This window comes from Periplaneta americana, chromosome 11 (genome assembly GCF_040183065.1).
Source record: "Periplaneta americana isolate PAMFEO1 chromosome 11, P.americana_PAMFEO1_priV1, whole genome shotgun sequence".
In the NCBI taxonomy this organism is placed as follows: domain Eukaryota; kingdom Metazoa; phylum Arthropoda; class Insecta; order Blattodea; family Blattidae; genus Periplaneta; species Periplaneta americana.
The window spans coordinates 140,428,564-140,454,023 of record NC_091127.1 but is presented as its reverse complement, the minus strand read 5'-3'; the positions used below and the strand labels follow the sequence as shown (position 1 = coordinate 140,454,023).

Genomic DNA, 25,460 nt, shown 5'->3' with positions numbered 1-25,460 from the left:
ACATGGTGACAATATTATCCATACCAACATTAAATGTCCTCTCAAAATGTTAAAAACAAATTTAATTTTAAACCATGTGAATTTACATAGTTATATAAAGTAGATTCCCTTGTATGGAGCGAGTGGAATTGGTTATACACGCTTTTATGACTCCACATTTAATAATATAAGGTTTTAATTCTGTATATTTTTAGTATTTTTATTAATTTTATTGTGATCATCACCTTATTGGCAACAATATATTTGAGATATCCATAGAAGGGGGTCTACTTTATATAACTATGTAAATTCACATTGTTTTGAATTAAATTTTTTTTAACATTTTGACAGGACATTTAATGTTGGTATGGATAATATTGTCACCATGTCATATTTCATTCTAGTCATGACATTTTCAAATGTAAAACTTGTTTGTAATTGATTTTAGATGATACTTATATCTTGTACCTGAAGATACCCCACTAGGGGCGAAAACGTTAGTATCAAGATAAAATAGGATGTAATACATCAATAGTTTCCTTTCATATATTTTTCTTTCATATATAATTCATTGCTTAAGCCATATTGACGGAATAAATAATCATATGTTGATATATGTTATTAACAAAAGTTGTAGTTCAGTTATTGGGTAAATATCAGCTTCATTTTATCTACAAAATTTTACTTCAGGACACATAGGTCGAACTGACACTGCCGTCAACAAAAATGCACAGCAGATCTCGTGCTCAAAAACGTTTGCTCGAACATGAGCTAGAACATCAGTTAGATTTATTCATTGTCATTTATTTTCCGAGATTTTTTTTGAAGGACTTTTAAGTAAACACCTTAATAAAACATAGTAATTTTGCTAATATTTCAACTCCAGACACACAAAAAAATTTTCTTGTGACTATTTTATGTAATTTCTACAAAGTTATAAAGTATCACATTAGAATATCGTAAGGTCTTAGACATATATTTTCGATGTTTACTTTCTTCATTGCTATTACATGCAGCGTGCAAAAAAAATGTTTATAGCCTATAATCTCTGTACGTAGATGAAATTACTGAGGATCATCAGTGCGGTGTTAAGCGTAATAGATCGATTATTGATCAGATGTTTTGTATTCCACAGATAATGGAGAAAAATGGCAGTATAAGGGTACAGTACATCAGTTATTCATAGATTTCAAAAAGGCATATGACTCGATTAAGAGAGAAGTTTTATATAATATTCTTATTGAATTTGGTATTCCCTAGAAACTAGTTCGATTAATTAAAATGTGTCTCAGTGAAACTTACAGCAGAGTCCGTATATGTCAGTTTCTGTCAAATGCTTTTCCAATTCACTGCGGGCTAAAGCAAGAAGATGCACTATCACCTTTACTTTTTAACTTACTCTAGAATATGCCATTAAGAAAGTTCAGGATAACAGAGAGGATTTGGAAATGAACGTGTTACATCAGCTTCTTGTCCATCCGGGTGAGGTGAATATGTTAGGAGAAAATCCACAAACGATTAGGGAAAACACGGAAAGTTTACTTGAAGCGAGTAAAGCGATAGATTTGGATGTAAATCCCGAAAAGACAAGGTATATGATTATGTCTCATGACCAGCATATTATACCAAATGGAAATGTAAAAATTGGAAATTTATCCTTCGAAGAGGTGGAAAAATTCAAATATCTTGGAGCAACAGCAAGAAATATAAATGACACTCGAGAGGAAATTAAAAACAGAATAAATATGGGAAATACTTGTTATTATTCGGTTGAGAAGCTTTTGTCAACCAGTTTGCTGTCAAAAAATCTGAAAGTTAGAATTTATAAAACAGTTATTATATATGTTGTTCTGTATGGTTGTGAAACTTGAACTCTCACTTTGAGAGAGGAACAGAGACTAAGGGTGTTTGAGAATAAGATTCTTACGAAAATATTTGGGGTTAAGAGGGATGAAGTTATAGGGGATTGGAGAAAGTTACACAACGCAGAACTGCACGCATTGTATTTTTCACCTGACATAATTAGGAAAATTAAATCTAGACGTTTGAAATGGGTATGGCATGTAGCACGTACGGACGAATCCAGAAATGCATATGGTGTGTTAGTTGGGAGGCTAAGAGGGATGAAGTTACAGGATAATGGAGAAAGTTGCACAACACAGAACTGCATGCATTGTATTCTTCACCTGACATAATTAGGAACATTAAATCCAGACGTTTGTGATGGGCAGGGCATGTAGCACGTATGAGCGAATCCAGAAATGCATATAGAATGTTAGTTGGGACGCCGGAGGGTAAAAGATCTTTGGGAGGCCGAGACGTAGATGGGAGGATAACATTAAAATGGATTTGAGGAAGGTGAGATATGATGATAGAGACTAGATTAATCTTGCACAGGATAGGGACCGACGGCAGGCTTATGTGAGGGCGGCAATAAATCTGCGGGTTCCTTAAAAGCAATTTGTAAGGAAATAAGTACAATCTGTAATAATTGCAGACATATCAAATACAAACCATTATTAGAAAGCTGATATTTTGTATTGTAGAGACATTCAGAACTCTAGTATATTCAAGGTAGTCTATTACTATGAAACTCATTCATTCATACTTTTTTTGTCTAAGAGTAGGTCCTTCACAGCAAACACAGCACTCTTCAAACTTCTCTATTTTGCTCCTTCCTCTAAGTCTTCGCATACGATTCATAGGTCTACATTTTAATGTTATCTATAATCTAATATCTTTTCTGCACCGAACTTTTCTCCCGTTCATCATTTCTTCAAATTCATCGTTTAGTACGCATTTTCTTTTTACACAATGACCCAGACAAATTTATTTTTCTACTCCTTCATCAGGTTCTGCATTATTTGTTCTTCACCCTCTCTTTCTAGCACAGATTCATTTACTTTATCTGTCCATTTCACACGCTCCATTCTTCTCCATTTCAAATGCTTCTAGTCGTTTCCTTTCACTTCGTCGTAATGTTCATGTTTCTGCACCATACAATGCCACACACACTCCACACAAAACTCTTCACTAGTCTCTTCATTAATTCTTTCCGAGAGGTCCGCAGAAAACGTTTCTTTTATATTAAATGCATTCTTTCCCGTTCCTATTCTCCTTTTGAATTTCTGGCAGGTAGTTCATGTTACTGTTTATGTAGTAACTACACTCCAAACAATTTAAGCTGTCCACTTGTTCTACTAGCTCGTTTCGAATTCGCAAGTTTATCACAATTATCATTATAACCCAAAGGAAATCCGTTCATTCATTCATAATGTCCTGTAAAAGTGCAGCTATGAAGAGTTCAGAGCCATAGTGGGCCAAGCGCCATATATATTTAAAACGAAGAAAACAAAGGTTAAAGTAAAGTGATTACCATAATTTATCGAAACATATAGCAAGTAACATAAAGTACCGGTATGCAGATTAAAACTAAATGACATGTTAATCTTCATTAAACTGTGGTATTCAGTTACTTTTAAACCTTGATTTCTCCGTTTTTAACAAATGGCGCTTGGCCCACTATGGCTCTGTTATCTGGTTTTTTCTTCTGCCCCGAACTTTTCTCCCGTTCACCATTCCTTCTAGTGGATCCTTCAGTAGACAGTTTTTTTCTCAGTCAGTGACTTATCCAATTCCTTTCCCTCTTCATCAGTTTCAGCATTATTATTTCTTCACCCACTCTTTCCAACACAACTTCATTTCTTATTCTGTCTGTCCATTTCACACGCTTCATTCTTTTTCATATATCCACATTTCAAGTGCTTCTAATCGCTTTTTTTCATTTCGTCGTAATGTCCATTTTTCTGTCTCATACAATGCTACACTCCACACAAAGCATTTCAACAGTCTCTTCCTTAGTTATTTTTCCAGAGGTCCGCAGAAGATGCTTTTTTTTCTGTTAAAAGCTTCCTTTGCCATTGCTGAGATCATTGATAGTATTTTCGCAGAAGTCACGGATTATAGGCTAAATTGTGTGATCTTTCATAATACAATTTTTTTTCCTTAGTAATCACAAACACACAAATAGGTCTAGAATAATAATAATAATAATAATAATAATAATAATAGGATAATAATAATAATAATAAACATAATCGTATAATAATAATAATAGGATAATAATAATAATAATAATAATAATAATAATAATAATAATAATAATAATAATAGTTCGATTAATTAAAATGCGTCTCAGTGAAACGTGCAGCAGAGTCCGTATAGGTCAGTTTCGGTCAAATGCGTCTCCAATTCACAGTGAGCTAAAGCAAGGAGATGCACTATCACCTTTACTTTTTAACTTTGCTCTAGAAGATGCCATTAGGAAAGTTCAGGTTAACAGAGAGGGTTTGGCATTGAACGGGTTACATCAGCTGCTTGTCTATGCGGATGACGTGAGTAGGCCTATGTTAGGAGAAAATCCACAAATGATTAGGGAAAATACGGGAATTTTCCTTGGAGCAAGTAAAGAGACAGGTTTGGAAGTAAATCCCGAAAATACAAAATATATGATTATGTCTCGTGACGAGAATATTGTACGAAATGGAAATATAAAAATAGAAAATTTATCCTTTGAAGAAGTGGAAAGATTCAAATACCTGGGAGCAACAGTAACAAATATAAACGATACTCGGGAGGAAATTAAACACAGAATAAATATGGGAAATGCCTGTTATTATTCGGTTAAGAAGCTTTTATCATCCAGTCTGTTGTCAAAAAATCTTAAAGTTAGAATTTATAAAACAGTTATATCACCGGTTGTTCTTTATGGTTGTGAAACTTTGACTCTCACTTTGAGAAATTTATATTTTCCCCGCCATTCATAAAATATTTTGATATGATACCTCTTGCACAAAAGGGGAGATCTATAACTGAAACTTGATTAATATATTTCAGTATTATTTGTATTTATCCTGGTAATAATGAACATTTTCACTCGTAGACATTTTGTTTTTTCAGCATTAACTCCCATTGATTGTACGAGAAGATTCGAAGAGAACGGCAGTTACGTAGACCTTCGGCTCCCCCCTACTGGCAATAATGTATAGCACAATGTCAATACGGCGGTTGCTGTCGTCTGCGATATATCGAACTTTTCTGTTGATTTTCGAGCTCGTCATTTTTTTCTGGTTATTATATGCTTATTTAAGTTGTGTTTACTCTCGCTAGTGGTTTTATATTTTATTTTTTCCGTGTTAGTATTTATTTTATTATTGTAAATATTTTTGTTTTATTATTATTATTATTATTATTATTATTATTATTATTATTATTATTATTAATGAATTAATTTGTATTAATATCTTTGTATCATTTCCGTCACGGATATTCTATTATTATTAATTATTATTATTATTATTATTATTATTATTATTATTATTATTATTTTTATTATTGTTGTTACTATTATTTCTATCATAAACATTATTATTGATGTCTTTAAAATTCATGTAGAGTACTGGACTGTACCCGAGCACGAGCATATGCTCATTTCGGGTATATATTCATATGTATCATTTCAAATGTAAATTGTAAATAAATTTGAATTTGGATTTGAATTTAAGAAAGGAACATAGGTTAACAGTGCTTGAGAATAAGGTGCTTAGGAAAATATTTGGGGCTAAGAGGGATGAAGTTACAGGATAATGGAGAAAGTTGCACAACACAGAACTGCATGCATTGTATTCTTCACCTGACATAATTAGGAACATTAAATCCAGACGTTTGTGATGGGCAGGGCATGTAGCACGTATGAGCGAATCCAGAAATGCATATAGAATGTTAGTTGGGACGCCGGAGGGAAAAAGTCCTTTGGGTGGCCGCGACGTAGATGGAAGAATAACATTAAAATGGATTTGAGGGAGGTGGGATATGATGGTAGAGACTGGATTAATCTTGCTCAGGATAGGCGCCGATGGCGGGCTTATGTGAGGGCGACAATGAACCTGCGGGTTCCTTAAAAGCCAGTAAGTAAGTAAGTAGTAATAATCTACTTCAGCCTTGTCCAACTATCGGTCTGCGGGCAGCAAGTAACTCTCGGCAGCTTATTTTGCAACCGGTGACGCATTAATACAGTTTTAAAAATTGTAACACCAACCAGGAGTTCCTAAAACATGATATTGACCAGACAAATCATTACGGCAGTGTGAGGTGATGAATGATGTACTAGAAATGACCATCTCCATTATTCTTAGGGGAAATAATTCATTCACACATCGACATTTTCGACCACTGTGGGAATCTTCGTAATTACTATGGTGATTTATTATTGCACTCGGAAGTAATGTGGTTTAATGTCGGAAAATACGTAGTAAGATTCTTTGCTCTTAGTAGAGAAATTCATTAATGTCTAAGACAGCTGTAAAGTTCCTAAGTAATTCTCTGTTCTAGAATTCTTGACAGGTATCACAGGCCATTTAAATCGCAACTTTTGAAACTCCAGGGAAGGAATGATTTTTAGGCCCTTTGCTATGTTGCAATTTCTTGCTTAATCCATATTAAAACAATATACCATGTCTTTAATGTGTTTTTCCAAATACACGTTTGTCTTCTGAAGAGTTAATGAGGATTATTTTAGTATCACGGAATTAGGATATCACTCACGGAATTAGGAAACCACTATCACGGAATCTGGAGCCCTGTCACGGATTTAGAAGCCACTGTATAACAATGAAGAATCATATATTATATACCAAACTTGTGAAACTGTTGACACTGAATGCTGTAAAAACTGTAGCTAAAGGTCCAAATAACGTCATTTAGGTGTTATTTGAAATTTTGTATTACAATTTTGGCATAAATATAGATTTTATTAAATATGTCACGGAATTAGGCAACTTTACACTACATGCCATAGATACTATATATCTTTTACTTTTCATATTGCATATGGATTAGAAATCATATGAGAATATCTATCACGCAGACAGCTACAAGAGCTCGAAAGCCTGAAACCAAGGTACCTGAAAAGGGTGCTAGGAGTTTCAAAATTCTCTCTACCAAGATATGTATATGTCTTAGCCAGGGAAACTTTCTTGGTTGAAGACCTGAGACTGCGAACGCTACTGCCATCTACACCAGCATGTGAGGAACTGCTTCGAGAGCTCCGAATGAAGAGGGACTCCATAAGTGAAAGCTTCTACAATACTGATGCCATGGTAAATAAGGAATGGATGCGAGCACAATATGAACCGAGGCACGTAGTGACGCGTTTTGCGATCCATGGTTTCCACCATTGCATCTGCACCAGGAAGTCTTTCCTCCAGGACTGCCACGAGTGTTTATGTGTACTGTGTAGTGAACAGTGTGACACTTACCATGCCTTGTATTGTAACAAGAGATCAGTATCGCTGATTCAATTTTGTACAAACTAGAGTCAGTGTAGTGAACAGTGTGACACTCAGTGTATATCTCAACAATCTTCTAGAGTAGAGTCATATGGACTTTTCCCATTGGGCGCTTTACATTTTATTATTTTACTTTTCATCCTGAAGGTAACAAATCTGTAAGTTAAGAAAACAAATGGAATGCAATGTGATCACATTATACACTACTCCAAGTTTTCCTCAAGTCAAAAATAATGTACGAAGAGTTGTATCTGTGAAGTTGGTGTTCTTTATGTGTTGCAACAGGTGTTGAGAACTGCAATTATGTGGAGTGAGCATGCTTTTAATAGTCCCGCAGCCAGTACTGCGGTTTCCATTCCGCCTGCGTCTCCCCGCTTTCACAGCTGCGGAATTTCTATGACTCGTTCCACTAATGCTCACTCTTCTACAATTTGTAGGTTATCCTCAGGAATTCCATGCTTTCAGTTAAGCACATATTTGCAAAATCACTGTCTCAGTCGAGTCTGTCGGTGTGTGCATATTGAAATGAAATATATGTGACATATTTCCACATGATCAACTAAGAATTTATCGGAATCCTAATGGTATGGCATATTTTCGATATAGAAATCATTAGTTCAATAATAAGGCGAAAATTGAAAACTGTGAACTCCACAGAAAATGTCAACATCAAATCTAATTTTAATGAGTGTACGTCTGAAAACAGGTTTCGCTTTATACAGCGTCGTTCTAAAAGTGGCGTGGGCAAGTAACAACCCGCATAACAGTGACTCAGCGCGTCAGCTTAAATCTATAAATTCTTGCGACATATAACTTAGCCTATATATGTACGTTAGTTTATCAGCTTATAATAAGTGCTAAAACTAGTGTAAATATAGCATGGTACTTATTTGCGATTTCTTCATAATAGTTATTTATGATAAAAGTTCGTGTAGCGGGTAGTATTTTGACAGGAGTGTAGGTTTGAGAAACAAGGTTTGCCGAGTTTCTCAAATACACGAATGTCATAATGCAACTTAACGAATGTGTACCATACAATGTTTTTTCTCCCATAGCCTCAAATTGTTTAAGGAGAAAACTTGATCATCCAACTCATCTCATATATAAAGAATTTAATGTTTTAAATATCAAGCAAATTTGTATGTACACTATTTTGAATCACTACCATAAATATCAAGCTAAATTCATATCATCCGATCATGGCCACAACACAAGAAGATACAATATTTCGCTCCCCCTCATTGAACAAAAATGTAAGACTGAAGCAGGTCTAAGGCACAGTTCTAATTACGGTCCAAAATTATATAATGATTTTATAAAGAGGAATCCTAAATTAAAATTATTAAACAATACATTATTCAAAAAACAAGTGCTTAGACTATTTCTAAAATTATAATCATGTAAATTCTTACTCTTTATTTTTTTCTGTCACTTTAACAATGTTGTATTCTTAACTTAGTATGTTTATATACTGTATAGGCTATGGTACCGTTTTGTTTGTGTGTTTTTTTTTCTTATTCTTTTTAAACTTTATGTGTAATTGCATTTAACAGTTTTAATCAGATTATTATTATTGTTATTATTATTATTATTATTATTTTATTTATTATTATTTTTTATTATTATTTTTTCTTCTATACAGTTTTCATTATTGGTCACACCTGACCTCAAGCATCTTGCTTTTCGGATGTGACCCAGTTACCTTGTTTTTATACAATAAATTGTAATATGTAGATTATTTTACTATGAGATTTGTAATCAATTTCGAATTTTGAAGAATATTCATATACGAGTATTACAATGTATTGTAAAATCTTTGTTATTGTATGTAATTTTTGCTTGCAATAAAAATCTTGTAATCTTGTAAAAAAAAAATTACTGCTTCATGCAAACGTTGCTTACTTCACGCATTCGTGTTGAAATAGCTCACTTCACGGACTATTGTAGAAAAATATTTTATTTATTTATTTATTTATTTATTTATTTATTTATTTATTTATTTATTTATCATTTTTCTTTCTACATCTTGTATTTCCTTTTTCTTTCCTACTCCATATTTACCATCCTTTCTAAATACTATTTTTTTATGTACCATTCCTGATTTATGTACAATATATCTGTATTAATCCTCTCTTTGTACTCATTATTCTTCTTATTTATACTTTAATTTGCTTCGTATTTCTTCATTCTACCTCTTCTCTATTTTCGAATTTATTATTCAATTCTTACCTCATTCTAGTATTTATTTATTTCTCTTTCTTCCCTTTCCTCCCTACTCTTTCCGCCTTTACTCCTTTTCCTTATTAGTTCCATAGTCCAGCTGTGAAGGGATGTACGAATAACATGAAATGTAAATAAATACAATAAAATACAATACAATACTATTAGTTTTCCCTTTCATTTTCCGATCAACACCTTTCTCATTTTTTCCTTCTGTTCATCTCCTTCATTCGTACTTTTGTCCTGCTCATTGGCTGTCATTTTCGTTACTATTCCTTTCCTTCATAATTTCCCTTTATTTTGTTTTATTTTTTTCCCCTATTTTGCTCGTTTATTCTACTTTTAATTCCCATCTTACTTTACTTCTGTCCATGTCTTCTTTTAGTTTATACGTAATTGCTGCAATTCACTTAAAAGTTTTATATATGATTCACATTTCTGCTTTTCTGTCCTTTTTTTTTTTTTTTGATTCATTACGTTCCATTTCTTTCTTTTATATTTTGCTTTATTATCTTGGTTACTCTGTCATATCCTATCGCTTTAACTTTTTTGTACACTTTTCTGTTATCGTTTGCATTTTGCTTTTGAATGCTTCTTCATTATCATCGTCGTCGTCGTCGTCGTCATCATCTTCCAGGAACATTTAGACCTTGTGTTCTATTCTACACATCTCTATTTCTCTATTTTGCAGTGAACTAATTGATCATTGCCTCAAATTGTAAACCAGGAGTCTTTTTTTGGGATTATATCATGTTTTATTCTGTCAGAACGTTTACCAAATGTTTACTTCTTTGCATGCAATTTAAGCACGTTCCGCGTTCATTTCTGTCATTATCGTCGCGCGGGGTGACTTTGTGCCATGAGGGTGACTTTGTCCCATTCGCGCATTTCATAAAAAAAGTAAGGAAGTAGTCTTTGAAACCGTCACAAGGTTTTAAAGACTACTAAACGTAAGGAAGTAGACTTTAAAACCTTGTCACGGTCTTAAAGAATACTTCCATACGTTTTTCGCGAATGGAACAAAGTCACCCTGATGGCACAAAGTCACCCCGCGCGACGGTACTCTTCGTTCATTCTTTTTACCAGTACTTAATTTTCTTAATTACGTTTTTATTTAATTTCTCCTAACAGCATTTTTCTATTATTTTGTTATGTTTTTTTTTTTTTATTTAACGACGCTCGCAACTGCAGAGGTTATATCAGCGTCGCCGGATGTGCCGGAATTTTGTCCCGCAGGAGTTCTTTTACATGCCAATAAATCTACTGACATGAGCCTGTCGCATTTAAGCACACTTAAATGCCATCGACCTGGCCCGGGATCGAACCCGTAACCTTAGGCATAGAAGGCCAGCGCCATACCAACTCGCCAAATAGGTCGACTGCATTTTTCTATATGTTTGTGTTTTATATATGTTTTTTGTTTTCATCTTACTTATAGTTACTACTAAAGTAAATTCTGCGCCATGACATGCTAAATCGGAGGTTGGCGAGAGGTTAAGGCTCCCACTTTTACAGAAAATCGACAGTAGGGATGTCAGTTCTACGTGCCCCCGCCTTTACCGCTAAGGAAAAATCACTGGTACTCATTTCTGTTAGAGACTGAATACACCCTAGGGTCATAGTGCAGTTGAAAGGATTAGATCAATGGAAAAATCCATGACTCCATCGGGAATCGAACCCGCGACCTTGCGGCTTGCTGTGTTACGCCTTAACCGCGACGCTTTCGCGTACCTCATTTCAGTTTTATTATTTATTCTTATCTTTATTTCTCTTTTCTTTTTCCGCGTACAACATTAAGTTGATTAGAAATCTGTTGTTTATGTAGCAGTTGCATTTTCTGTGATGAATGTTATCGAACACTTTCTACAGCTCCTGTCTGCAGATTTACCTTTCAAGAAACGGTGGAACGCGAGCGGAATTGTAATATCCAAATCTTTCTCGAGTCCCCTGGGATCAAACCTCCGTCTCCTTGGTGAGCGGAAGGAAGAATATTTCTTCTCTTTCTCCCTTTGACGATAATCAAGAATCCAATACTGCGAAGAAGAAATTCATATCAAGAGAGTCTTCTATATCTTGACTGTAAACAAGTTCCGAGATTGAGCAGTTCGAGACAACGTATCGAGTATCAGTCTGATAGCTCATGAACAGATTCCAAACTTATAGGATACAGAATTAAATTCCCATCCAGCCCACGCACCTCCAGAGCAGCAATATTGGAATCACTACTGTAAACGTGCGCCTCGGGCGAGCTTAAAGACATTTCCTTATCAAGAGGGCATCTCATCAAACCGCGTGGGCTATCGATCCGTCACGGTTCATTATTAAATAATACATGACACACACGCTGCTTGTAAACACGGCCACTTTCATTTGTTCGTCTGTCTCCTTGGAGACGAACCTTATGGAACGGTCAGCCGTCTGTGTTCTCATAACGAGGGACGTCACAGACCACGTCAAGGTACTTATATTAAAGGGGTGAGGAAAGAGGTGAAGAGGGAGACGGAAGAGTGAGGAAAGAGATGAAAAGTTACTAAAAACTGCAGATTAGAGTAGGAGTGAGATAAAGAGATAGAAAATTGCAGAAAAGAGAGAGAGAAGAGGACAGTTAAGGGAAGAGTAAAAGGAAGGAGAGAAAAAAGAGCGCAAAAAGTGAGACAATAGAATACATATTTAAAAAATTATTATTAGACTATTTTTTTTATTTGTTTTTAGAATTATTTTGGTTTTTATAGGTTTTTATTTTATTATTAATGAAATAATTTATTTTATGCTCGACCATGCCGAAATGCAGTAATTATACACCTGGTAGCAGTCCTTTAATGCATGTCATTAAAGTACACCTACTCATTAAAGCACAGGTGTTTTCAGCCAATGACAATTCAGCTTACAGGTGTTCAGCCAATAACTAGTCAGCTTTGTACCGTTATAAAACCGCAAGTATCGATTATTTTCGGACATGCAATCGAAAGAGAATTAGCGACAAGTCACGGAGGCTGGAAATCCAATACTGTCGCAGAAGATTATGTTCTGTTACTATAATAATTAGAGTTAATTGTAAATAATATTCAAATAAATTCAATTTGTCATCTCGTTTTTCAATGTCGAATTCAATAATCAAGGTTATACCAAGCTTAACGGGATTACACAAGGTCAATGACATTATTGTTCCTCGGAAAAAATCAATGCTTTCGCACATTCACAATTCACGACCTAGAACAAGGTCACTTCCGATCTTGTCAGATACAAATAAAACAATAAAATAAAATAAAATCTGAATAATATCAAGTTAGAAATATGGTCGAGCATAAAAAGTAGTATGAAACTCGCCTATAATGGTAATTACGAAGCTCGTATGAAAATTATAAAACTCGCTTGCGCTCGTTTCATAAACATCCATACTCGCTTCTTAATTACTATCATTATAGGCTCGTTGCATAATGTACTATTATGCTCGACCATGCCGAAATGTAGTAATTATACACCTGGTAGCAGTCCTTTAATGCATGTCATTAAAGTACACCTATTCATTAAAGTTCAGGTTTTCGATTATTCTCTTATATGCAATCGAAAGACAACTATCGAAAGGTCACTCAGGCTGGAAATGCAATACTGTCGTAGAAGGTTATGTTCTGTTACTATAATAATTAGCGTTAATTGTAAAAAATATTCATATAAATTCAATTTGTCATCTCGCTTTTCAATGTCGAATTCAATCAAGACTGATGTTTATCTTACTCTCTAAATTATATCAAGGTCATCGACATTCGTTTCCCGGAAAAAATCAATACTTTCGCGTCTGCGCACATCTCTCAATTCATGAGGTAGGCTATTGCACTCACTCACATAACAATAACATGAATATTTATGAATAATTTCAAGTTAGAAATATGGTCGAGCATAAAAAGTCGTATGAAACTTGCCTATAATGGTAATTAAGACGCTCGTATGAAAATTATGAAACTCGCTTGCGCTCGTTTCATAAATATCCTCGCGTCTTAATTACTACCAATATAGGCTTGTTGCATAATGTACTATTATTGAATGGAATACTTTAAAACAAAAGATTTTATAGCCTCAAACAAAATAAAGTCATAATAAATATTAAGATTTCACCCAAAAAACAAAATAACCTCAACAAAACTTTTAGATAGCTTATTTAAGGGGACCCTATCTGTACCTACACCAAAAATGGCCATAAGTAACATATTTTTGGAATTTACTTCGTATCACAGAGAATTTTTTTTTGTTCAGTTTGAATGCGGGTTTTTTTAATTTTAACCAGTACTTTGTTATATACAGTCTTTTTTGTCTCATGCTGCGCATTTGGCTACGCCTCCTTACAGCTGTCAAAATATTTGTCTTTGAAAAAGGAACTACAACTTTGAAATCCTTTTGAAATGAACGCCGTAAATATGAGTAACTAAATAGTTGGGGAAGTCCAACCGAGCCCCTACCACGCCGTAGCGGAGAAGTGAGAAATATGTTCCCAAATAGAAGCCGCCATTTGTTGGTAGAAGACGCGCGGGATTTCGAAACCGCTATTTGAATACGCGTTGTATTGCGTATCCGAAAGCTAAATGGTTTTATTTACAAGAACAAAACTTCCTTTGCAATTTACCTTTAGTACCGTGTTTCTGCTATCAGCAGAGTTGCTAGATTTTCTGCGAGGGAAATCGGGATATCAGAAGCTGACTTAAAGACATTATACTTATCATCACTTTATTATAAGATTTATAATTGTTTTCTGCAAAGTAATGTTCGCGTGCTTTTAATGTAATATTCGCCTCCTTGAGAAACACTAAAATACGGACACACAGTACAGTGAATACTATAGCCTAATCGTTTTTCCTTTTGTTGACCACGAATATGTTTTAACAATTCGCTACTAAATTAACTTTGCAACTTTTCTTTTTCGTGTCCGGTACTGCAACAGTAGGCTACATCTGACGATGAATCCATGTTTAAACATAGTTCACTAAACTATAAAAGGCAGCAATTGTATCTGTCTGTTATTAGTGTAAAATACCATATCAAAACGCTATCTTTCTTGCCATTCAACACACCTAAAATACACACTGTTTATTAATTGCGAGAGCAGCAACTAGGTACCGAAACGGATTAATCAACAATTCGGTAGAACTAGGGGAACTATTATCTTGCGAGTAGAGTTGCCTTACGGCAATCAGCTAGGTTATGTCATAGACTTAGTAAATTTCCGCGAGTTATCTCTATGTTCACAGTGTTACCATTTGAGTCAATATGTAAATAAAAATATCGGATAATAGGAAATGCAGACTAATTTGTTTAAATTACGTTCTAAGCTATTATCTCTCAAATGGGAATTTTTATCAGTCCCGACTCGCTTTATCGGTATTCAACCAGGAAATTGGGAGAATCCCACTTTAATTGGGATGCCCGGCAACTCTGGCTGTCAGGCTTGCATCATTTTCATAGGAACTCTGAATGTGAATATTCATAACCACGGTTAATAAAAGAATTAATGTCTACTTTTTAATTTAATATGTAGGTTAAACTGCTGTATGAAATCATAAAGCATTATTAGTAGCAGTAGTAGTAGTAGTAGTAGTAGTAGTAGTAGTAGCAGTAGCAGTAGTAGCAGCAGTAGTAGTAGCAGTAGCAGCAGTAGCAGTAGTAGTAGTAGCAGTGGTAGTAGCAGTAGTAGTAGTAGCAGTGGTAGTAGCAGTAGTAGTAGTAGCAGTGGTAGTAGCAGTAGTAGTAGTAGCAGTAGCAGTAGCAGTAGTAGCAGTAGCAGTAGTAGTAGTAGTAGTAGTAGTAGTAGTAGTAGCAGCAGCAGCAGTAGTAGTAGTAGTAGCAGCAGCAGTAGTAGCAGTAGCAGTAGCAGCAGCAGTAGCAGTAGCAGCAGCAGCAGTAGCAGTAGCAGCAGCAGTATCAGTAGCAGCAGCAGTAGCAGTAGCAGCAGCAGCAGCAGTAGCAGCAGCAGCAGTAGCAGCAGCAGCAGCAGTAGCAGTAGCAGCAGTAGCAGTAGCAGCAGTAGCAGTATCAGTAGCAGCAGCAGCAGTAGCAGTAGTAGCAGTAGTAGTAGTAGCAGCAGCAGTAGTAGTAGTAGTAGCAGTAGTAGCAGTGGTAATAGTAGTAGTAGTAGTAGTAGCAGTAGTAGTAGTAGTAGCAGTAGTAGTAGTAGTAGCAGCAGTAGTAGTAGTAGTAGTAGTAGTAGTAGTAGTAGTAGTAGCAGTAGCAGTAGTAGTAGCAGTAGCAGCAGTAGTAGCAGCAGCAGCACTAGTAGCAGCAGCAGCAGTAGTAGTAGTAGTAGTAGTAGTAGTAGCAGCAGTAGTAGTAGTAGCAGTAGTAGCAGTAGTAGTAGTAGTAGTAGTAGTAGTAGTAGCAGTAGTAGTAGTAGCAGTAATGGTAGTAGTAGTAGCAGTACTAGTAGTAGCAGTAGTGGTAGTAGTAGTAGTAGTAGTAGTAGTAGTAGCAGCTGCAAGTAATACCTAGTAAGATAAGAAACTGTTTAATTAATCCGTAACTAAGACAAGAATTACTTTCAACCAGTCATATTAAAAAGTTAACTTTTCATAATTTATACAGTTTCTGTATCTTTAAATTCGGCGAATATCTGTTTGAAGAAAATGAAGGGTATGGAGTGGATGAAGAACAATAACAATCTACATGGTAATAACACAGTTTGAAAGTAGTTCGAAATGAGTTGAACATACTGAATGATTCGTTGTAGGGTAGAAATTCTCTCTCCGGATTACACCTATCCACATACGGTTAAGGGAATCTTTACTTAGAGGAAACCTGAAGCATAATCAGTCGTTTAAGTACAATAGTTTGTCTTCTGTAACATTAACATAATACAGAGCAAAAATCGTCGTAGAAATGAAAGATTAACTAATCAGTGAAATGTAACATTCCTTCCTTCTTTATCTTTACATCCGTGTGTATTGCTGCAATTGAAAACAGCACACGAACGTACCATAGTTATTCAGCTCAACCAAACAAATGGCCGCCCGTCGGCTGTTCAATTTGGGAGCATAACACTAGCACCAGTGAGCGGTCTAGCGGTTATTTAGTAAGTCTATGAGTCCAACACAGATGTCAGCATCATACCGGAATAATTTAAGAGCAAATGCTGCTGGTGGTTTTTAGCACTGTCAATTTTCAAGCTTCATTTTCCGTAAGTTGAAACATTGAATTTCTACTGTATTGCGTGATAGCTAAGTTTAGATTAAATACATTATAGCGATACTGTTATAATTTTAAAGCTTAGGATTTTGTCTAGTGCCTCCTGCAGAGGTTTCTGTTGTGTATTAGTTTATTTCCTAAAAATGTTTGTAATATAACAATTCGAAGATTTGATATTAAACTTATATATACTTGAGTGTTGAAACCTGATTTAGAAAATTAAAAAAATTCAACGGTAGGCACTAGAACTGTACATTAGTTTCAAAACAGTGAAGGACTGGAGAGGGTACCTTTAATAGTTCAGGTAATATGTCATAAAAGTTACCCCTTTCCCATTTTTTACAAATATGATGAACGATTTCAATTTTTAAAATCAAAATCTATTAAAGGAGGCTGAATAATATAAATATAGTATGTAAAGAATGACGTAACAAGAAAGAAATTCGTATACTTTTGTGCACAGATAGACGTTTTTATATCAAGAGATAGTATACGAAAGGGGATAGAGATTTAGGAATGCAGATATAAAAACAAATATGTAATAATACACAAGATAGAAACAAAGAACATGAGAGGAGATAGCACAGATGAGGAGAATAATATAGGCCTATATAGAAGAAAATAATGAAGTAAAACAATGGAAAGAAAGTAAAAGAAAGCATGAGGAAAACAACGCAAAACAACGGAAACAATATTGGAAATAAACCAAACTAAAAGGCAACGAAATCAAAAACAAAAATAACAGAACTAAAAGAAAAGGAAAGAAAAATAAAATGGAGGAAAGCTAAGTGAAACAATTTGAAGGCAAGCTGGGCAGAAGGAAGTAACTTTGAGAACGTTTAACTAGGAGCAACAAATGGGACTAATTTAGAGACAGAAAATAGGTGAAAGCAGAATGAAGGAAAGCAAAGCGAAGTAGTCCGAAATAAAGATGAAGGATTAGTAAATATAGGAAATGATATTAAGTAAACAAAAAATATTAATACAGAACAAATCAAAGATTAATACAGAAGTAGTGATATGATATATTATGATGTGACGTGTGACGTGTGATGTGTGATGTGTGATATATGATATGATATATGATATGATATGATATGATATGATATGATATGATATGATATGATATGATATGATATGATATGATATATGATATGATATGATATGATATATGATATGATATGATATATGATATGATATATGATATGATATGATATGATATGATATGATATGATATGATATGATATGATATGATATGATATGATATGATATGATATATGATATGATATGATATATGTCAACGTTTACATCCATGTAATATGGATCTCACAATTTGTACCCGGTGCCACAATTACATTCATTACAGATATACCTTTTGTAGACGTTATAATTTAACTTTCGACCCCATTTAGATTAATCAAAATTGACAGTTTTACGACTCTGTTCTAGATTTTCAGTACACTTATATCGAACACGCACTGTTTAATACAGAAGTAGTAAGATGAAGGAAATAGAGTAATGATTAAAATTAAGCAAAGGAAGTAATTTATAATAGAGAAATTTTAAAACAAAATAGAAACTCTATCCGAATGAAATATGGGAGTAAAGACCTGAAGAGAAACAATCAAAAGTAAAATAATGCCATCTAAATAAAGGACGAGAGAAAGAAAAGGAATAAATTATTTAAAGAATCAGGACGACAGAAAATAATCGTATCGTATCGTATCATATATCATAGTGTTCTATAGTGTCAGTGAAATGCGTCATAGTGCCACTACAGTGAGTGAGATGAGAGTAAAGTGAAAGACTATTGAAACTTATGTAGGGCCTATACATAATAATGTAGGTTGTAATGTAAAATTATATATTTTATTTATGTTATATTCTTATTGTGTTAAATTATATTGTGTATTCTTATTGTATTGTGTATTGTAAATTTATTGTGTATTGCTTATAATTTATTTATTGTGTATTGTTTATATTGTGTATACCAGTGCCACCGGGTGCTTGCCCACTTGCAGTGTAAATAAATAAATACATACATAATCTAAAACTTAAGCAAATGAAAACAAAGGTAACAGTACAAGATATATCACAAAAAAAAAAACAGAGGGAAGCAAGAACCTAAAGTAAAGAAAAGCTCAAGCACATGATGTGGATTCCAGAGACCGTCAGGTCGTTCTTTACAGCGCAGCGTTTGGCTTAAATCGTCGACAGCCCAGAGCTAGACGTGCTGCCTACGTACAGGCGCACGCACTGCATGTTCCCGCGAATTAGTTTTCTGCGATATTTATCGAATTTCCCGCGAGTGTATTTGTTGCGGTGATGTATAGCCTCGCTGTAAATTGGTCTAAATCTGCGAGATTAAGCGAGGAAGAATTTAGTAGCAGGTCTCAAGGGCGCAGTTATCAAGCAGAGTCGAGATAAGGCCAACCACCTGCCAAGTATGGCGATCGGACAGCGCCTCAAGCCCACTTCCAAGCATTAATATGTGGCGGCAGACTGTGAGAGTAATCTGAAGCATAGTACTTCTATTGCATTATTAGCTCTAAAAACTTACCTACTCTGAAACTACAAGTAACTTGTCTGGGAACTCTACTGACATTTCTCATAAATTTAAATTAATAAATCAAATAAATTTGTTATGTAGTGAATAAGGTGAAAAAAACATATTTTCTGTACATAATGGACATTAGAAAGCATAACTATGATCGTAATAAACTTTATCCGCTTTGATAACGTAATGTGAAACATAACAACCCTGAAACGAGTATTGTAATGATCAACTTTACCGCACTGAATTTCGTAAAGTAAAAATTGTACTCCCTCTGTTCCAAAATATGGTATAGAAAGATGTCAATAATTCTGTTAAAAAATATGGTATACATTTGTTAAAGTTTTCAGTAATATAACCCTCTCATATTTTGAAATGAAATGTTACGACATTAATACAGGTATCGTAAATAACTATTATCCCTCTCAACTATTAATTCAACAAACTGGTTCTTCTTAGTGAGTATTGTTAGGGTATGATTTGAGGGTCTGTGATTTTGTCGTTTTGACAGGTTTGTCACTGGCTCCGACACTTCCAAAACTACAGCTCCGAGAAATCGCCTTCTCTACTCGATATGTGATTCACAGCGTTGGTGACTGATGTATAAGTATACATGACAGATACAGAGTTAAAAAACTGCAAGTCAGAAGATTGACTTGAAGGACAACATAACTAGGATTTAATTAATTTTCGTCCGACTCAAAAAGTTAACTTCGACAACTCTTCGTTACTGAAGCTATGCATTCGCTATATTCTTCCACGAATTATTCACTTAATTATTATTGGGTGAATATATCGCTATAGCAGAGCTCAGATCGTGTTTTGTTTTGAGTATACTTTCCTCGCTAACCATTACTGTTGATATAAGACAAGGCACCGGTATGTCTATTCAATTACTAGGGACTCGTGAAGAGAAATATGTGGGTATTCCTCGTGGTTCGTTCAGAGATAAGTAGATCGCAGTGATAATGAATTCTAGAAGACTTCGAAATCTAGAGACAATAAACGGCGCCCCGCTCGCCAACAATCATCCGAACACAAAAATCACACTGTGACATAATCGCTATTATCTGTCGCCGTGATGTTACCGAAGCTGTCACAGTTCGGACCTGTGACGGCAAAATGTTTTCACACCCCATCTATTCGTATGACTATGTTACAAACTTCTACTGATGGTAGGGAAAATGTGAAGAACAAATAGCCATGAGGAATCATTTCCGGAGTCGTAGCTAAGTTCATATGCCAGAAGTCAAGACAGATCAGATGTCCACTCAGCAGACTAAGCTACTCTGTTTCAAACTGTAAACACTGTGTGGAGGGTTGGTTGAATTATTTTACTGGAAGTCTTTCTAACAATTCTCTTTATTTAACTTACAATGAATATATTCTTTTATCAAATATTGGCAGAGGTTATTCCAGAAACGTACCATAGGGAAGATGTCCGAAATGGATTTCGTCGACCTCAGTATAAAGAGTGAAACGCCCCAACAATGACATTTTGTCCTTTAATGTGCAGAAATTTGATCCGAATAATTGAAGCATTGGGCCAAATAACGGTCCATGTTACAATTTTTCAAAATTGATTTTTAATGGATTAATGCTCTGTATAGTCTTACACAGCTGTCACAAGAATTGTTTTTCAATATCTGTATCAGAGGCGCTTCTACACGAGTTATAACCGTGAATTTCTTGGTCACTAGTCATTTCTAGCGTATCCAGTTGTTTACATCGTATCGCGAGTTACTGGACAGGAGTTTTTTCTCTTTACGAATACTGGGTACTTGAAATCTGTGTACCAGGTTTCGGTTGATCTACAGTATTACGTAAAACGGACGATTGCAAGACAGTGACGATTTCTACGGCAAATATAGACCGGCTAAATAAATCTAAAAAAAAGAGGATCCCGACAAATTAATATTAATAAGTGGAAAGATGTGTCACGAAAGTCGGTGAGAGATAGTGGTAATGAGTATAGGCTAAAACAATGAAGACTAAGTCGCAAGTTAGTGCGAAATATCCCCCAAGTCTGTTATTTTTGCAGTATTTTCTTAGTTGTATTTCAATTTACACTTTACCTAGTGTTAATCAGTCTACATTGTGTTTTGCCACTATAGTTTATCTAAGAATGTTATAAGGTATTTCGTTTCAGGAAAATATTTATGCAAATTATGCTCACAGCTTGCTCTTTATATCAGAAAGGAGCTGTTTAAAATGTATTACTCTCTTACAATCGGCATTTAAAAACTGTATTTGTTATTGTGTTCATTATTAATAAAATTTACACTTAACAGATAAGCTATCTCAATGATGCAGTTATTTTCTAATAATAGTGTTCTTATTTTATCAGTATTGTATGTTTATTCATAACATGACATTGAGCATAATTTTAATAAATTACGTGGTCTTAATTCATATTAATATATAGTATTTAAAAATGAAAGTCAATCATTTTGTTCATAATTGATTTTTTATTGATTTTGTATATTTCATAATATTCTGATTGTATAAAACTGTTTATTGTCTGTATTCCCCAGTGGTATTTCTGTGGAGTTAAAAATGTTATAAACTTCTATGATGTATAATATGACTTTCAATAACATATAATCGCATACTTCGTTTAGTGTACAAAACATATTGATGGAATAACGGTCTATGTTGCCCATCCGGTAGTAAATTTATGAGCGGAGTTACGATGTAACATTTTTGTTCCTCCAACACAGTTATCAGATTGTAACATAGACCATTATTTGGTCCAACGCTTCAATTGTAACATTTTGTTCTGAAAATTAATTTTACAGTGTTACATTTGTTGGAATTAAATTTCTGCGTATTTAAAGGGCAAAACTAAAATGCTTTGAATAATTTATTTTCATAATACACTGCTCTCTTAAACTGACTAAGCATACTGAGAATTAAATAAATGACTTTCCCAAAACACCCTATGAAATATTTCCCATAAAACAATTTTTATCTCCGAAAGGAAGCAAAAACTAGCAAAATTGTATTAATCTTTTTTGTTCGAAACATCTCAAAGAATAGCCCCATGAAATTAATGACATTATTTACGGTTCAACCTGTATAATTTTTAAACATTAGAATCGATAAAACCACAGCTGAGAGAGTTATGCTTTATTTCTGTAAAATATGAACTTTATCGAAGAAAAAAGATTGGGAATAAATATGATAGATAATGGTTACACTGGAAGAAGTGTTCAAATACTTGTTAGGTAGAACATCGGTAACGAATATACCAGGAAGCTTATTACCTTACAAGAATGAATTCCAGACGGGCTGGAGAAATATAGATTGAAATTTCGGGCAACAGATAACCTAAAGAAAAATAATGTCGGATCCACCAAGCAGAAAAATTAGTGAAAGGAAATCGTGGGAGAAACAAAATGCTTCAGTCAAAGCAAGACAAAATAACGATATCCACGTAGAAGATGCTCAAGACAGGGAATTATGCCGGAAGTACTGGGAACTAGCCGTCTGAATATTGAAAAAACTTATATGCTAGTAGTGCAAGTATAATACTAATTACAAAATCAATAACATTTTGTTTAATGAACCACATTAAGTATTCATTAGAATCCCATTTCTTTCATTCCTAATAATCCGACTTACAAAACAAAGAATAATGGAAAATATGAGTATTAAGCATGCATCAAATTCCAATTATCTGGGTTGCGATATGAATGAGTGAATAGAAACAGAAGAAGACATTAATATAAAAAAGTTCAAATGATTTGTGGTAGTTTCCACACATAGAACTTTGAAAAGCAAGATAAGAAAATACAATAGTGATCCCAGAAGTATTGTATAACCTTATTTATTACATTGACACATTAGCACGCATTTTATTTTTTTCAATCCACTACATCAAGATTGTTCAAAATAGTCCCCTTGGAGTGTTATCACTAGACAGTGAATGCGGGATAACTTATCATTGAATGTACGTGCACATTTACTATACGTTACATTATTTTTCATTCAGACCATTCGCTGAACAGGTTTTAAACGTAAACAGACAACGTCAACATGCTACCGTATCTCCGTACAGTCATACGGAAAAGAAAAATAACGCACTGTAGTACTGTAGAACATACATTGCAAGGTTCAGTCCTCGTCATCATTGATGGAATTACCAGCGTTGCAACGACGATATATTCTCGTAAGTTGTCGAACCTGTAAGTCTTCGCCTATCGCTTAAATAATTTTTGTATCGAGAGAATTTCTGAAGAAAACCTCTAAAATGGGGATCAATCAATTTCTTTAGAGGAATATTTGTACTGAGCATCATGTTGCACGTGTCGTTAGACCCGCACAACTAAATGATATGATGATGATTGTGATTATGATTATGTAGATGGTTCCTCAGATTTCATTTCAACGCATTTCCTGTGCGATGTACTGTTGCAATTTTTCTCTATAGCCTGAGTTGTTCTAGTGTTTATTTCTATTTTACATACATTACACACGATATTGTCTTCGTTAATACATAAAATGTCACTCTCATAATTCTTAATTGCATTTCATATCTCTGAGCGAATTTAACATTTTGCCATTTTGAATGGATCAGCACAACACTATTCAACTCGTACTAAATACTTCAGCAGGATAACACAACTGCACACATTGCGTTGCAATGTTACTATGAACGGACCGGGGTTCCTTCGTTTTGCACGCTGCTGTACTCGCCAGATACACAAAATACGGACGGCGCGGCACGTGCCATATACTCTGATACGAAACAACTTCACTTTTCCTTAAGTCATCACGCATCCACTGTATAGTTATCACTGTTTCCCAAAGCTGTTCTAGCTTTTGAATGTCGTTTAATTCTCCTTTGAAGTTTAGATCTGGGATGCGTTACATCACAACTGTATTCAAGTCATTTAACATTACAAAAAGTTGATCCCGAAATGGATTTTTTATTTTCGGGTAAAGATCATAGGTGGATTCATGTCCGGACTGTTGGCTGACTGAGGAAATGTTTCCCCACTTGTAATCAGTCATACGACATTTACTAACTGGGCGATTTGCGGTCTTGCATTATCGTAGAGAAGCAGCAGACCGGATTTCAGTAGCTGTAGTCGGTTCTACCGAATTTTTGGCCCCAGTTTCCTAAGGGTTATATCTGCATATGTCTTTCGTCTGTCTTCTTTCAAGACATTGACAACATTTACATCTGTAGTGAAATTCGGTGATGATTTCAGTCTTTCAGTGCGCTGGTTGTCTTCTTTAGCAATATTACCTTCAAAGACACGTCGAGACCATAGGAAAATGGTACTGCCGTCTACTATGGAGTCACTACACACTTCTCTCGAAGCAATTAATAAATTTTCGGCGGTGTACATCCACGTAAATTTTCAATTTCAATTAATGATTTTTGATCTGAGAGAGTGACGCGACCTGATTGATTTTCGTTGTCCATTTCAATCGCTTATACACAAAACACGGACTAAGACGCGACGAGTACAGTTATGTATGGATTTTAGATTAAGACATTTTCAACATTATTTACCCTGAGAAATCTCCCACATTTAGTATATAATTCATAACAGATTGCACACGTTTGTTATTATTGATTCAGAAGTTATAAGTCATCTAAACTGTAAAGTTTTCGTAGCTTACTATTTTTTGCATTTTATAAGTACAGTTAATTTCTTTGTTCATTTTTATCGGCACTAAATATAATTTCAAATTATAAATTTATAATGATGGTTTTCGGGTACTGTCTTTTTATCCCGTGGATACCCAATTTGACAGTTGTCTAAGTTGGGCCGTTCTAGAAATTTTGTCAACGAGAAAAATGTCTTCTTTATCCAGAATTGAATCAGGGACATTCCAGTCCGTGGTCAGTTTTCCTATCATTTGAGTTACTCGGCCACTACAATACAGACACTCATAAGTTCTATCAAAATGCTGTTACTTCTATGAAACCATAAACTGAATTTATTTTCATGAACTAGTTTATCAAGTGAAGTTATGATATTCAATTTATGATACATTTATTTACCATTGTGGAAAAATAATAATAACCTTCAAAATCCATCATCTCAGATCTTCGAAGTCCTATTAGGCACAGAATATCCATCTATAGCATAGAAGATTCCACGTTAAGAAAATAGCATTAAACATATGTGGGCTGTTTCATCAACTACTTACAAGTATTTGTTTAGAACTGGGAATTA

General features: G+C 34.5%; 1 long non-coding RNA gene across 1 annotated transcript in view; it reads right to left on the bottom strand.

Moving 5' to 3' along the window:
- The window catches only part of LOC138708639 (uncharacterized), a 1,278,266-nt gene that overhangs the window by 531,569 nt on the left and 721,237 nt on the right, over positions 1-25,460 (bottom strand). The window lies entirely within an intron of this gene.